Raw genomic sequence first — 15,704 nt, forward strand, 5'->3', positions numbered from 1 at the left:
TAGAACTAAAAATACCATTTGACCCAGCAATCCCATTACTGAATATATACCCAAAGGATTATAAATCATGCTACTATAAAGACACATACCTTCATATGTTTATTGATGTTTATTGCAACACTATTCACAATAGCAAAGACTTGGAACCAACCCAAATGCCCATCAATGATGGACTGGATTAAGAAAATGTGGCACATATATACCATGGAATACTATGCAGCCATAAAAAAGGATGAGTTCATTTCCTTTGCAGGGACATGGATGAAGCTGGAAACCATCATTCTCAGCAAACTATCACAAGGACAGAAAACCAAACACCGCATGTTCTCACTCATAGGTGGGAATTGAACAATGAGATCACTTGGACACAGGGTAGGGAACATCACACACTGGGGCCTGTTGGTGGGGTGGGGGCCTGGGGAAGGGATAGCATTAGAAGAAATACCTAATGTAAATGACGAGTTGATGGGTGCAGCAAACCAACATGGCACGTGTATACCTATGTAACAAACCTGCACGTTGTGCACCACATGTACCTAGAACTTAAAGTATACTACTACTACTACTACTAATAATAATAATAAATTTACCAAACATGCAAAGAAGCAGGAACATGTGACCCATAATGAAGAGAAAAAAATCAATAGACGGAAATCAACCCAGAACTTGACACAGATGACAGAATGAGTAGGCAAGAACATAAAAACTATTATGATAACCATATTTCATATATTTAAAATACTAAAAGGAATATTGGGCCAGGCGCAGTGGCTCAGGCCTGTAATCCCAGCACTTTGGGAAGCCGAGGCGTGTGCATCATATGAGGTCAGGGGTTCGAGACCAGCCTAGCCAACTTGGCAAAACCCCATCTCTACTAAAAATACAAAAAATTAGCCGGTTGTGGTGTTGGGCGCCTGTAATCCCAGCTACTCGGGGGGCTGAGGCTGGAGAATCACTTGAACCTGGGAGGCGGAGGTTGCAGTGAGCCAAGATTGCACCACTGCACTCCAGTTCCAGCCTGGGCGACAAGAGCAGAACTCTGTCTCAAAAAAAAAAAAAAAAAAAGAAAAAAAAAGAAAAGAAAAAGAAATATTGAACATGTTAAGTACAGACGTGAAAGATATATAAAAGACTCAAACTTCTAGAGATGGAAGTAACAATGCCTGTGATGAAAAAAATCACTGGATGGGGGATAACAGCAGATTAGACATTATGGAAGAAAAGGCTGGTGAACTTTAAGATATATTAATATAAATGACCCAAAATGAAACACTTCGAAAAAATGATGAGAAAAAGTAAACAGAGGATCAGTGAGTTGCTGGAAAATATCAAGTGGCCTAATATCAATGCAATTGGAGTCCCCAAAAGAGGTCAGGGGACAAAGTAGGAGAAAAAAAATTTGAAGTAACAATAGCCAAAAGTTTTTCAAGTTTGTTGAAAATTGTAAATCAACAAATTCAGAATCTCAGTAAACCCCGAGCATAAAATATAGGAAAAAAGACACCAAGTATCACATAATAAAATTGCTAAAAACAAAACAAAAATTCAAACAGGGACAAAGAAAAAATCTTAAAAGCAGCCAGGGACCAAAACCAAAACAAAACAAAACAAAAAAACATGCTAAATATAGAAGAATAAAGATAAGAATGATTGCAGATTTCTCATCAACGCAAGCCAGAGGAAAGTGGAGCAACATCCTTAAAGTACTGAAAAGGGAAAAAAATCTATCAACAAGTATTCTATAACCAGCAAAAACACCTTTCAAAAATAAAGATAACTTTTTCAAACTACAAATACTGAAGGAATTAATCACCAGCATACTTTCACTATTTAAAAAAATCTTAAAGGAAGCCCTTCAGCAAAGTAAAATGATACCAAATGGAGATCTAGAGCCACACAAAGAAATGAAGAGTCCCAGGAATGCTATCTATGTGAGCAAATACAAAGATGACTTGCCCAAAGTCAGAAAGTGGTAGAGCTGGGACTTGAGTGCAGGGCTTTTGACACCAAGGTCAATCTTAACCCACTACACTGCAGCTGCGTGTAACTCTGCCATTAATTTAAATGAACAAACACTGATTACATTCTTATTCTATACAAAGTTGGTACAACATTGGTAGTGTTGCGGGGGAAATCTAAGAGTAAATGAAGTACATGCTCTGCTCTCAAAGGAGCTTGTCTTCTATTTGGAGAATCAGAGATAAAAAGGAAAGGGAAGTTAAGGGAAGAGTGTGGGAAGTTCTGAATATGTCCTGAGAGTGCAACTCTACCATCAAAATTAGAATGCTGATAAAGTGAGTCCACTTTCAAATCGAGAGCAGGGTCATTTCATCCATTAAGGATTACAGGTCCAAGAGCCCAAGATCTGTGATGATCTTAAAACACTACTCAATGACAGTTGAAGCTGATTCTGGCATTAGAATATTTAAATAAAAACACAATACCTGTTCTTTCATTTGACAGACATTTATTGCCATGGGCTGTAAAGAATGCTGAGAATGTAAAAACTGGAACAAGGCACAGTGTTACTACGATCAGTATTATCAAGCATCAACAAAGTGGAATGGGTCACATGTCAGCTGGTTAGTTCAGAGGAGGGCTAGATCACTGGGGGCTAGCATTCCTGGAAGGCTCTATGAGCTAAGCCTTAAGAAGGATAGACTAGAACAGGCAGTGAAGCGGGATGAACTGGTCCAGGGGGTTCTGAGCACAGGTGTGGAAGCAACAATGTGCATAGGAGGTTGGTGGAAGTGAAGAGAAGGACCCTAGTGTGCCTGTTGAAAAAGGAAAGAAAGGGGAGTAGTTTGAAAGAGTAGGCTATGGAGAAGCTTTTAATGTAGAGATTGACAGGGGGCTCAGGCTATTAATAGGCAAAGAAAAGACAAACTAATGGGTAAATTCTAGAATCAAATCCAAGATTACATATTCATTGGTAACTTGCTTCAACTATAACCAGTTATTAGACAATGTATAATCTATATAGTAAGCAATATGTTTTTTATTCTGCAGAGGGCAAACAGGGACTCTAAGGAAATTAGATTGGCAGGTAAGGTATAAATTAGCAATCTAGTAATCAGAAGCCATCCCAATGACTTGACTCCATGTTGACTTACAGACTGAGATGTTATCCATTCAGTTAGGCCACAGTGGCTATATGATCTTTGATCAATCGCTTCTCCTCTATGTGTCTCAATGTCTTCATCTGAAAAATAGAGTTGTTGTAAACATGTCCTGAAAAATAAAATGGATGTGAAAATGCTATGAAAACACAGTTCCTAAACAACCGTTATTTGTTATTATTATACAGTAATGAGGACTAAGAGACATGATTCCACACCCATTCATCATTTATTCTTCTGTATAAGTTTGAAGAGTATATGCTTGATATAAAGAAGGCAAACATACTCAAAGATGACCATTTTTTCTATTATTATACACCATTGTCATTGAACCTGTTTTTCTTGCAGTCATTTTCTGTATTGATCTTTCCTTTGCTACAGTGTCGCTTCTTGCTTCGTCCAGCTAAACAAGATTATAAAATATACATCGAATGCAAGTCAAACAAATGAAAGAGTTGAAGTGTGTGGTATGAACATTTATTTAACTATTTGTTTATTCACACTAATTGTTCAATGGAAATAGTCCAGAAATTATGCAAATAAGAAAAAAAAATCTACATCCTTAAGGAGCTCACAGTAGGAGGGTCACATAGTCATGTAAATAAACACTATCACAAAAGAATGTAAAAGGGCTTTGGAGGAGGGTGCTCCCAGATGCTCTAACAGAAATCAGATTGGCTGGGAGGCAGGGCTGGGCTGAGGAAGCTTCCAATGCCAGGGACCACTGGAGCAATCTAGTAAGTAAATCAGGCTTTGTGCAGAGGGAATGAGATGCCTAAAAGGATCAAAACATGACAAGCCATAACATATCCAGGAAACTGCAATAAGATTAGTAATTTCAGAGTATAGGTTATAAGGGAGTAGTGATGATGTCCATACAAGATAATGGACATCAGCCTGGTCAAGAAGAGCTGTGCAAAGGAGTATGCACAATCAGGGGGAAAAAAAGTGCAGCAGTGAAGGAATAGATTGTACAATAAGGTGGTGAGGTTTCATCTATGATATGTAAGAGAGATTCCAGGTGTGGATGTGTTTACAGTCATTCGATTATTATATATTGAGGAACTTTTTATCCTATTTGTATTGTGTGGTCCTTTTACTTCTCTTACTGGCCATCCCTACTGAACGTCTTTTGACCATTTCAATGTCAATTACCTTTGTAACAAGAGTAGGATGGGGAAAAAGATCAATTAACTTTGAACATATTACTCTAATAAGCTTGTGAACAAGTGAAATAGCTCTACCACTGGTCCTCCAAATGAATCATGTGAGGGGGTAGACCAAATAGAATTATGTACGTGAAGGCAATTTGTGTGCACCAGTGCCCAACAAGGGCTAGCTGTTATTATGTATATTTTGTGTCTAGCTGCTTTCAACAGAGAAATGATAACATAGGCAGCATTTTCAATCCACTTAATACTCAAAGAACTATTACCAATAAATCTGGCAGCACCATTGAGGGAAGTAGGAAATTCACTAAAAAATCAGAAGCATTGGTTTGTGAACAGTTCTAGAATGGAATGCTGTAAATAGTCATGAGTTTGGTGTAGAAGCAGAGCAGAGACAAAGAGAGAGCTTGCAAGTTAGCATCTTACACAAACCCTGGAGTCCATAAATAATTACCCAGAGAGTGGAAAAACTGGTTTGTTGAAGTTTGGAGGACATCAGTAATGCTCTGTTTCTCCAGTGATCCCTTCCCTCAGGGGAACTGGCAGTGCTTGGCAAGCAGCCTCATTACTCACAACCCTGCTTCTGCTGGGCTGGCAAGATCTGGAGATATCATTAAACACATATAGCGGGTAGTCTTCCCCAGGCCACTCCAAGAAATCAGGTCCATTCAACAGTCAGTAAACATTTATAGAGTCTATATATGCTTCACACATAGTAAGTGCTCAATAAATGCTAGCCTTAGTTATTATGGCTCAGTGTCTAGCATATGATAGGTACCATAATTGTTCACCATGGAAGGGATCTAGAAATAGTTACCATGTCCCTGGGCCAAAACTTCTGCCACTCCATGTTCCTTCTAGGTCCTTCTAGGCCCTGCTAGCTTCCTTCTAGCTGATAGTGCTGGCTGATCACTAACCCTGTTCCTCTCCAGGGCACACTACCCTGTGGGCACAGATAGATCACATTTTCTACCCTTCCTTGGTGTTAGGTATTGTCACATGACTAAATTCTAGCCAATAGGGTGTAAGCAGAACTGATGAGGGCCAATTCTAGTCCTGGCTCTTAAAACCTCTGTCATAGTTTACATTTCCTGTAATGATACAGTAAGATTCTGCAAGACCAACTCCTTCATACAAAACACCTATCAAATCTGGACATAAGGCAAAAAGCAATAATGAATGTACTGCAAAGTACTAGATAGAGAAGAGTACACTCTTTGCTCATATCCAAAATATTTAAAGAACTCTTACAATTCAGTAATAAGACAGACAACCCTATTTTTGAAATGGGCAAAATATTTGAACAGGCATGTCACAGAATAAAATATACAAATAGCCAATAAACATGTGAAAAGATGCTCACCTCACTAGTTAGGATCATGCAAATGAGAAATAAGATTCTACTACACATACACTGATATGGCTAAAATTAACAACACTGACAATGACAAGCATTGACAAAATTGGAACAACTGGAACTCCCAGATATTGCTGGTGACAGTGCAAGATGGTCAGCAATTTTGGTAAATAGTAGGGCAGTATCTTACGAAGTTAAATATCCACTTGTCATACGACCCAGTAATTCCACTTGTAGATATGAGAGAAGTTAAAGTATATGTACACAAAAGGGCATATATGCAAATCACAGCACCATTATTCATAATAGCTAATACCTAGGGCTTATCCGAACATCAAAAAACAGTGAATGAATAAACAAATCATTGTGTATCCATACGATGAAATACTACACAGCAACAAAAATCAATGAAAAACTAATACAATAATCAACATGGATTATGCTAAACAAAGGAAGCATAACACAAAATAATACATCTTATGTTCCATTTGTATGAGATTAGAGAAGAGGCAAAGTTTATCTGTATTGACAGAAAGTTGTCTGGCGCTAGGGGTTTGTAAGAGGGGATCAGATGTAAAAAGGCAACAGGAAATTTTTAGGATGTTAGAAAGCCTATATTTTTATTTTCACGGTGGTTATACAACTATACACAATTAGCAAAAGTAAATCAAACTGTACCATTAAAATGGGTGAATTTAACTTAAAAAACTCTCACACAAACCTGTCTCTCCTACTCATCTGCTGGCTATTTATGGTGCCTGGAGAGACCTTGAAAACCATGTGCTGATGATGGTGGCGCCCCCATCCCCTGGGTCTCTTAATGAATGTGTGGGGCAGAGCTCTCCCCAACATTGCTGATAAAAAGCCCCACACTGGACTGGTATATGGCTGATAAATAAATGGTTAGAGTTTTGTGCTCTTGAAATGTGGGGGGTTACAGAACCAAGAATTCCCTTAACTAATATATATGTCTCCAAAATAAAACACACAATCAAGACCACCTAATTTGTCCTTGCTCAACTCACATTATTTAACTAGAGATAAATCAGTGATAACATAAATGTGCAAATTAAGAGAACAATTAGGTAAATTATGGCATGCCCATCCTATATAATATTTATTATATAACCACTTAGTTAATAATTATGAGAACTCTCTAGTGACCTGCAAACACACTCACAATGTGAAATGAACAAAGCAAAACTCAGAATTCTATCTTTGCTATTGTATTAGGATGCCCAGACACCTCAAACTGCGTTCACGCAAGACTTTGAGCATATTTAGGCCTGTCTGAAGAGACCTACCTGGCATATGTTTGCATGTGGTACTGAGGAACCTACTGAGCAAAAATTCATTATAAGGAAAAGAGACTCAAGTATTACAACCTCAGCTTAGGAATAGAATCAGCAAAAAAAAAAAGAAATAGGTGGTCCTAAAAAGACTGTTAGCCATTTAATTTTCTCTCCCTCAAACTGTGGACTCACAGATGCTCAAAGGAGTATGGGCTGCAATAAAAAGCCTGTAAAAACCACAAGGGCAGTTCCATTAAAATCTCCACATTTGCACTGCTTGATAGCCCATGTCCCTGATTCCAACACAGTGGACTTGCTGATCACAAGCAAGCTAATCAAGGAGTCAAACCAGCCTTTGCTGGCTGCTGGAAGAAGAATGGAAGAGGGCATAACACTAGGGCAGAGGAACCGGGCAGCTTTTGAAGTTTCTGCAGCAGCACCAGCAACAGGAGACATGCTGAAAGGGAGATGCTAAAAAGGAGAGGAAAATCAGAGATGACACATGATAGCTGAGAGGATTAGTTCCTGAGAATTCAAAAACTAGTTAGGAAGGATGTGAGGAGAACTGGAATTTCTGCAGAATGAGTAGGGCTAGAATCAGAGAAACATTGTCTGATTACTGCTAGTGTGACCTGATGTCTACCACCAGGCTGGCCTAGCCCGTATACACATAAAAGCAGTCTGTGCGTGTTTTGCGTGCATGAGTTCTTTTCATTATGTGTTTGAAAAATACAGACAAACATAAAGCGTAAAACAGACCATATAAAAATTAAAACAGGCCAGGTGCAGTAGCTCATGCCTATAATCCCAACATTTTGGAAGGACAGACTGGAGGACTGCTTGAGGCCAGGAGCTCAAGACCAGCCTGCACAACATAGTGAGACCTCATCTGCAAAAAATAAAAAAGTTAGCCAGTATGGGAGCATGAGCCTATAGTCCCAGCTACTCGGGAAGCTGAGGATCATTTGAACCCAGGAGACTGAGGCTGCAGTGAGCTGTGATTGTACCACTGCACTCCAGCTTGGGTGACAGAGTGAAACCCTGTCTTGAAGAAAAAAATTTAAAACATTGTAAGATGGTAGCATTATAGATAATTTTTTCTTTTGTTTTGATTTGTGTACATGTTATCATTGCTTTTTGCAGCTCACTGCAGCCTCGACCTCCAGGGCCCAAGCAAGCCTCCTGAGTAGCTGGGACCACAGAGGTGCACCACCATGCCCAGCTAATTTTTTAGGTTTTTTTTTTTTTTTTTGTAGAGACAGAGTCTCACCATGTTGCCCAGACTGGTCTTGAATTTTTGTGCTCCAGGGATCCTCCTGCCTCTGCCTCCCAGGATTATAGGTGTGAGCCACCGTGCCCAGCCTCATTGTTTTAATAGAACCAAATGTGATACAGAATGCAATCCTCCAGTTATTTGTTCTGTAATTACTGAATAATTGATTCCTTCTGTTTTCTGCTCTCATAGCATAGGCATTACAAGAACAGGAAGAATAAGACATTGGGATCTCTCGTGTTCTACAATAAACATAGATCTATTACAAAGAATATTTGGGGGTTCAACAAAGGCTTATTTTTATATTTTTTTGTATCCTGTATATCATCTCAGCAGCAATTTACCATTCTCCTGGAGTTTGATTATGGCCCTTTTTATAGAAATAAATCTGATGCATCGAATAAAGGAAACTTTTCATTGGCCAGCAGGGACATTGTGAGTAAGCAAAGCTTAGAATTTATTACATATCATTTCCAGTGTGTCTTGAAGCCCTGGCTCACCAGTGACTTAACCTTGATGAACAACTAACGTGAATCTCTTCACTCAGAGGGAAGGAAAGGCTCTCATAACCTTTAGAGATGCCATGTGTTTATAGCCAATCCTATTTAGATGAAGTCTCAGAAAAGAATTCCCTGACCATTCATTCATTCACTGGGCATTTATTCATTCATTCATCCAACCCATATTTCTGGGCCTGACATTCTGTTAGATGCTGGGGATAAACAGCTCCACAAAGTAAATGTTCTGAGGAAACATACAGAAATAACTAGGTATCCAAAGTATTTCATGTGTGTTGTGGAACATTGTTGAAAGAGACATTAACTTTCCCTAGGGGAAAAGAAAGGATGGTGGTCTGTCTTCCACAAGGCTCACCAGTTTTCTGGGCTACAATATCTGTTCTTATTGCCCATCCCTGACTGCTAGGATGATGCTATATATTTAAGGTCATTTTATGGCTACATCCATGTCCAGGTATCAGTGGTTTATATTATTTACCAATCAAATATAGTACTTAAAAAATTGGGGTCAGGCACAGTGGCTCACGCCTGTAATCCCAGCACTTTGGGAGGCCGAGGTGGGTGGATCACGAGGTCAGGAGATTGAGACCATCCTGGCTAACACAGTGAAACCCTGTCTCTACTAAAAATACAAAAAATTAGCTGGGCATGGTGGTGGGTGCCTGTAGTCCCAGCTACTCAGGAGGCTGAGGCAGGAGAATGGCGAGAACCCAGGAGGCGGAGCTTGCAGTGAGCTGAGATTGCACCACTGCACTCCAGCCGAGGCGATAGAGGGAGACTCTGTCTCAAAACAAATTCAGTTATAACCACAATACTCTGTTGTCTTTCTACTTGCTTTAAGGTAAACAGGAAAATATCCCTGGACTATCTGCCTCTGGCCCAGGAAATATTCAGCACTGACTTCTCATATTAATTGTTATTTAAAAATTACCAAAGATGAGGATGCTGATGGCATCCCTCTTGTTTCCCACCTGGCTCTCTACCACCTGAAGACCTCTAAAACCCCCTACTAGATCCATTTGGTCCCCATTTGCAGGTTTAGCTCATCTTGATTCAGAGATGAATTGATCCCTAAGAAGTGTGTTAAGAACTATAGGGTCAAAGCTCATTGACTTGGAATCAAGCCACCTTATTGCTAGCTCAGCTTAGATGTACTTGTTTCTGGATTATTTCCTTGTGTTATTTTAAATTTTATTTGTGTATTTATTCATTTATCGAGATGGGTTTGCGCTGTGTTGCACAGGCTGGTTTTGAACTCCTGGGCTCAAGCAATCTTCCTACCTCAGCCTCCCATGTAGCTGGGGTTACAGGCATTTGCCACCGTGCCCATCTTCCTTATCTTAAATACAATGCTTGTACCACAACATTGGTAACTGGGTGCCCACTTTTCCCTTGTGTCAATTTCCTACCTTGACTCCTGGCTTCATACTCCATTTCCTGTCTTGCTCTTCCCAATTCCAGAGATTAAAGTCCTGGCCTTGAACTGCAGTCGTCTGGCTAGGTTCCTGCTTCTAGCCATCTCTAATGCCACCTGCTATCCTGCTTGGCTTTCCGGGGGCTCTGCACTGCCCACATGCCTGGATATTTATTTCCTGCTTCTCCCTGGACATCGTTGTGTTACTTACTACTGGAGTCAGTCCCAACTTGATAGAATGATCAGGTTTGGAGGTTTTAGCCTTCTCTTGGTTGATCCATCACCAATGCCAAAAGAACCCTGGTTCTGACCCTAAGCCCAGTCCTAATCCAGTTGAAGACAGAGAAATACAGATGAATGGAGAAGATGGCAATCAAGCCAAAAGTTAGAGGTGGGAACACTGAGTGATCAGCTATAATCTTAGTAAGCACAGAGAAGCTGTGAGATCATTTTAAAAATGTATTTGGTCTTCTTCCTGGGTTCCTGGCACAGAGCTCCTAAAATGTTTTGAATTTCATGACTGATGGGATTACCTTTTGTTATTCATAATGAGCCCTGTGAGATCACACTGAAGCTTGTGTTAACAAGGTAACTTAAGATGGGGTCCATAGATAGCTTCAGAACAGGATGGTCACTAAAAAGACCAAGTGATTGGAAGGTTGGAACTTTCAGCCCCACCCTCTGACCTCTAGGAAGTGGTATTATACAGCTTTGAGCTCTATAAACTCTTGAACAACAGATTCAGAGAGCTACTAGGTGCTGGGAGGTGACACACCCAGAGAGGGCATTGAAGCTCTGTGCCACCCTCATCCTACCCCCCCATACCTTGCCCTCTGCATCTCTTCCATTTGGCTGTTCCTGAGTTGTATCCTTTATAATAAGTCAGTAAATGTAAGTAAACTGTTTTTCTGAGTTCTGTGAGCTCTTCTAGCCAATTATTGAACTTGAGGAGGGAATCCTGGGAATCCTTGATTTATAGCTGGTAGGTCAGAACTATGGGTGGCCTGGCCCAGATGAGATTGACATTTGAGGTGAGGGAAGTCTGATAGGACTGAGCCCTTAATCTGTGGGATCTGCACTAACTCCAGATAGTGTCATAATTCAATTTTTGGATACTTGTTGTAAGTAGTTAGACAGGTGTGACTGGGGCAGGAAACGGCTCTCCTCCACCCACCAAGAATGTCAGGTGACGGTTTGATGATTATCACGTTGTCTCTCTAAGTGATAAATTGGCAGCCAGCCTCTGGAGAGAGGTCATTTCTTGATGGTCCACAACCGTTGCACTAAAGTGTTGACTGACTGCAGACGCCAAGAGAGGCAACTTCCCAGGCATGCGCATTAAGAGACAAAATGGTGGAGTATGACCTTCTGGGGGCACTCCACAGGAGAAGGGAAGAAAGCCTCAGACGGGCATGCGTACAACTTCCTAAACACACTGCATGTGCTCACTTCCCAAGGGTAAGGAGGGCACTGTGCATGCAGGCAACCCAACCTAAGGGAAGAATCATGGAAAGGGGGCGCAAGACGCCAGAGTTTGCTGGCCTATAAAGTCCTAGGATGATTGTTAAACGGGGCACTCGACCTTCTCAGTGCCCACTTGCATCTCTTCCAAAAGCACTTTCTTTCCTTTCCTGCTCTAAAGCTTTTTAATGAACTTCCACTCCTACAATGAAACTTGCCTCTATCTTTTTCCTGCCTTATGCCCCTCAGTTGAATTCTTTCTTCTGAGGAGGCAAGAATTGAGGTTGCTGCAGAGATATATGAATTTGCCACTGATAACCGGGATATCTTCCACTGGTAACATACCCAGTTGATATCAGAGAATTGATGAGCATCGGAAACCACCCCAGAGAAGCTATACATGGTAAGGGCCCTAAATTCCCAAGGGAGCATAAAAAGGGTATCTTAGAGTTTTGGTTCAGTTCTACTGGAAGGTGTGATGTACTGAGAAAGAGCTTATGGTCAACAAGCCACCTTCAAATCAAACGAGACCTATAGGCTCTGAGCAGTTGCCTTGCCCCTCACTGATATAACAGGAGTTCTTACCTGGGGCCCAGGTATGCCTAAGGGTCTATGCACAGACTTTGGGAAACTGTTTGCTTATGAGTGTTTTTTTCTTGAGGGAAGGCTGAGTTGCTTAGATCAGATTCTCACAGGAGCTTGTGTCTGACAACTCTAGAAACTTTCCCATAACTGTCAGCAAGGCTAAGTTAAGGGGCCAAACATTTTACATATATATAAGTATGTGTATATCGGGGTTGAATGTAGACCCCAATGTATTAAATCCCTCATAATTATAGATTCAACACAACCCATATTCACAATCTATTATATAATACATTAGGATGTACATTCAAACCTGTTCTTTTTAAAGCCCAACTGGCAATGCGATTCACTACCTTCAGCATGTAGTGCTTGATTGGAATGAGTTTAATCAGTTTGAGAGCATCATAGACTTTTTAAGTTAATGAAAACAGAAAGTTTGGAAAAAGACAACACCATGGGGAAATGATCAGAATGCAGAGGTCGATCTAGTTTTGATGCATAAAACAAAACATGCAGCAGAGATTTGTAGCAGAAAGAAGCACAGGAAATAGCTGTATTCAGGTGACTTTCGGGTGGGAGTGGGGGCTGCTCTGGTAGATACCTTACCTAAAGAGAAGTTTCGTTCTTTTTCCTAAAGATAAACTGATGAATCTGAAACTTCAAAGAAAGAACACTCCTGACCCTGTGGTTCCTGCTGACCTAGGATCAGCAATTGACCCGATTTAAAAATTAGCCATGTAGAAATGTGGGCAGAGGTCAGAGTCACAGTGTGGCAGAAACATTGGGAAGAAGCTTAGAAATCTGTTTTTAATTTTTTACTTTTTAAAATTCTTGAGACAGAGTCTCATTCTATCACTTACACTGGAGTGCGGTGCCAAGAATACAGCTCACTGAAGCCTCAACCTTCTGGGTTAACCAATCCTCTCACCTCAGCCTCCCAAGAAGCTGGGACTGCAGAGCCATGCCACTACACCCAGCTAATTTTTTAAATTTTGTAAAGACGGGGTCTTGCTATGTTGCCCAGGCTGGTACCAAAGTCCTGGGCTCAAGTAATCCTCCTACTTTGGCCTCCCAAGGTGCTGGGATTACAGGCATCAGCCACCACACTCAGTCCAGGGAGCCTCTTTGATGGGTCACTAATTGTTGGCCATAAACACAAGTGCTTTTTGGCCCATGGAGTGTTTCAAAAGTAATTGGAGCCAGTATTGGCTCCAAATTAAGGGATTTCACAAGATAATAAAGATTTGTTTCTTTTGAAAAGTCTGAAAACATTGCAACACTGGCCTCTAGTGCCCACTTGGGACCACTCAGTGACAGCAGTCCCCGTTAGAAGGTGATGAGTTTGCCGACTCTCCTGGGGCCCACTCTTAGGAGACCAGGGATTTGTGTTATTGCGGAATTGAGAGGAGCAGAGCTGAAAGGCAGGAAAGAAGCGCTGAGATTTTTTTAAAGCAGAAAAAAAGGGGTAAAGAGGAAGTACCTAAGTTTACTTTGGGGTCTGGCCACTGTACTTTCTATTTTACCCAGGGAAGTGTCAAATTACATATTAGAGCCTTTGTGTACCTCATGGCACCTCATCTGGGCAGAGGGCCGAGTCCACTCCGAGCAGAAGTTCAGTAGGCTCCAGGAAAATTCTACTGGGCTCCCTGCGTGTCCTTGGGGAGCCTGTTGGGAATCTTCAACGCTCTTTGGCCTGGAGTTGGTTTCATTCCTCAGTCCGGCATTGCACTCACCCTTCGCAATCAGGAGAGCTTATTCCTGGTTTTCAGTTCCTCCTTCCCAATGCCAGTTCATACATGACTTCACTATTCACTCACAGCTTCTAATGGACCAATGTTTACTACTTCAACAAACAGACTCTGGTTACCCATAATGTGTCAACTGCACAAAGTGCTGGGGAATTGAAGACAAGACATGATCCTGCCAGACAGTGACACAGTGTGACTAAAACGTTTGTGGGGAAGGCTGACCATCCGATTGGGTGATGGAAATCTGTCCACCAGATGGCGGTCAAGAGACTCCAGTGTAACAAAACAACTACAGAAAAATTAAAAAGGGAAATTTGCCCCGTGGAAGAATAAATAGCGCTATGACTTCTATTTCACGTGTACTTTTATGTTCTATTAAACACCTAACAGTTACATTCTCCAAACCCCTGGACTCTGGGTGTGATGTTCAGACAGGGCACAAGCTTCCACACCTGGCCTCTCTACCCCTTCAACCACTCGTAATCTCCGAAGACAGAGCACTGCCCGGTGAGACTAGGAAAGAACTGGCTATCGGTGAGATGTGCTCTCAGGAGGAAACTCCTCCGTTTGAATGAAAGGCTGATTCTTACTTGAGTTCTCTCCCAACTGGGTGTCCCTGGGAGGGGACGTCTCTCCTCTCCTAGATTCTGTGGCACTGCTCTCTCCCTATCTGCTCATCTTCCGTGTAATTTGATTAGAAATTTTTTTTTATGTGCAAGCTCTTCCAACTGTTTATAGTTTTTCACATTTTTTCCTGAATATAATAAGCTCGTTACAAGAAATGCAAAAAGATTAAAATTTAGGAAAAGTGTAATTCAACTCTTGGAGATAACCACTGTTAAGAGTTTGGTGTATATTCATCTAGAACAGGGTTTCTTAATCTCAGACCTGTTGGTATTTGCGGCCAGCAAATTCTTTGGAAAGCTGCCCTGTGGACCGTGGAATGATTAGCAGCAACCCTGACCTCTGCCCACTAGAGGCCAGTAGTAGCCTCACCACCACTACCACCTAGTTGTGACAACCAATAATGTATTCAGACATTGCAAATGGTTTCATATTACACATACTTTCGGGCAACTGGCTTTTTAACTTACATTTTGTTGTTGTTGTTGTTGTATCTTAACAACAGATTTGGTCATCTTTCCATTTCAGAACATCTGGACCTATTACATTCTTCAATCTACTGTATCATGATTTATTAACCTGGTATCTTCTATTGATGATCATTTGGGTCATTTTTAATTTTCTTACTTTTACAAATGTAGCTTGGTGAAAAAAAAATATTTAAAATCCAAACTGTCTGTGGCCATTTGTAAGGGAAGAGGAAAGGCATATTTCATAGCAGAGGGAAAACGAGTATCCATATTGCTTCCTTTTACTTATAAATCTTGGTGGGTAAAAGAAAAGGAGGTCTGAAATGTGGAAACCTCCACCGATTTTCTGTACTGTTAAAGCTTGAGGCCAAATTAATGGTCCCTCCAGTAGTCTAGATGTTATCAAAGCTTTAGAAATGCAAAGAAGGTCGAGGAATGGAGAGGGTTAGAAAGCAGAATTGTTCTGCATACCACGAGACAAAGTAGCAAACGGAAGGAGCCTGTTTGCCTGTTTCTGCTTGCCAGGGTAATTTTACAAAGCCCCTGACTGTGAGGCCTGCAGCTTTCCAGAAAGATACTTTGACAAAACCGGATAGAGCACATGATCCCCCATGCCTCTTGCCTGAGTCACTGTATTTCTTAAAAGTTAAGTGACTCTAGTCCTTGCTTTTTCT

General features: G+C 41.0%; 1 long non-coding RNA gene across 2 annotated transcripts; it reads left to right on the top strand.

The window, feature by feature from the left end:
* Positions 1-10,784: 10,784 nt before the first annotated feature.
* Positions 10,785-14,264, top strand: LOC105479068 (uncharacterized). 2 transcript variants are annotated; one of them, XR_003017479.2, is made up of 3 exons: positions 10,785-11,033; positions 11,853-12,006; positions 14,008-14,264. It is a non-coding gene; the product is annotated as an uncharacterized lncRNA (long non-coding RNA). The 2 variants fall into 2 exon arrangements; XR_003017480.2 differs by having other exon boundaries at positions 14,045-14,264.
* The last annotated feature ends 1,440 nt before the right edge of the window (positions 14,265-15,704 follow it).

This window comes from Macaca nemestrina, unplaced genomic scaffold (assembly GCF_043159975.1).
Source record: "Macaca nemestrina isolate mMacNem1 unplaced genomic scaffold, mMacNem.hap1 Scaffold_644, whole genome shotgun sequence".
Lineage (NCBI taxonomy): Eukaryota > Metazoa > Chordata > Mammalia > Primates > Cercopithecidae > Macaca > Macaca nemestrina.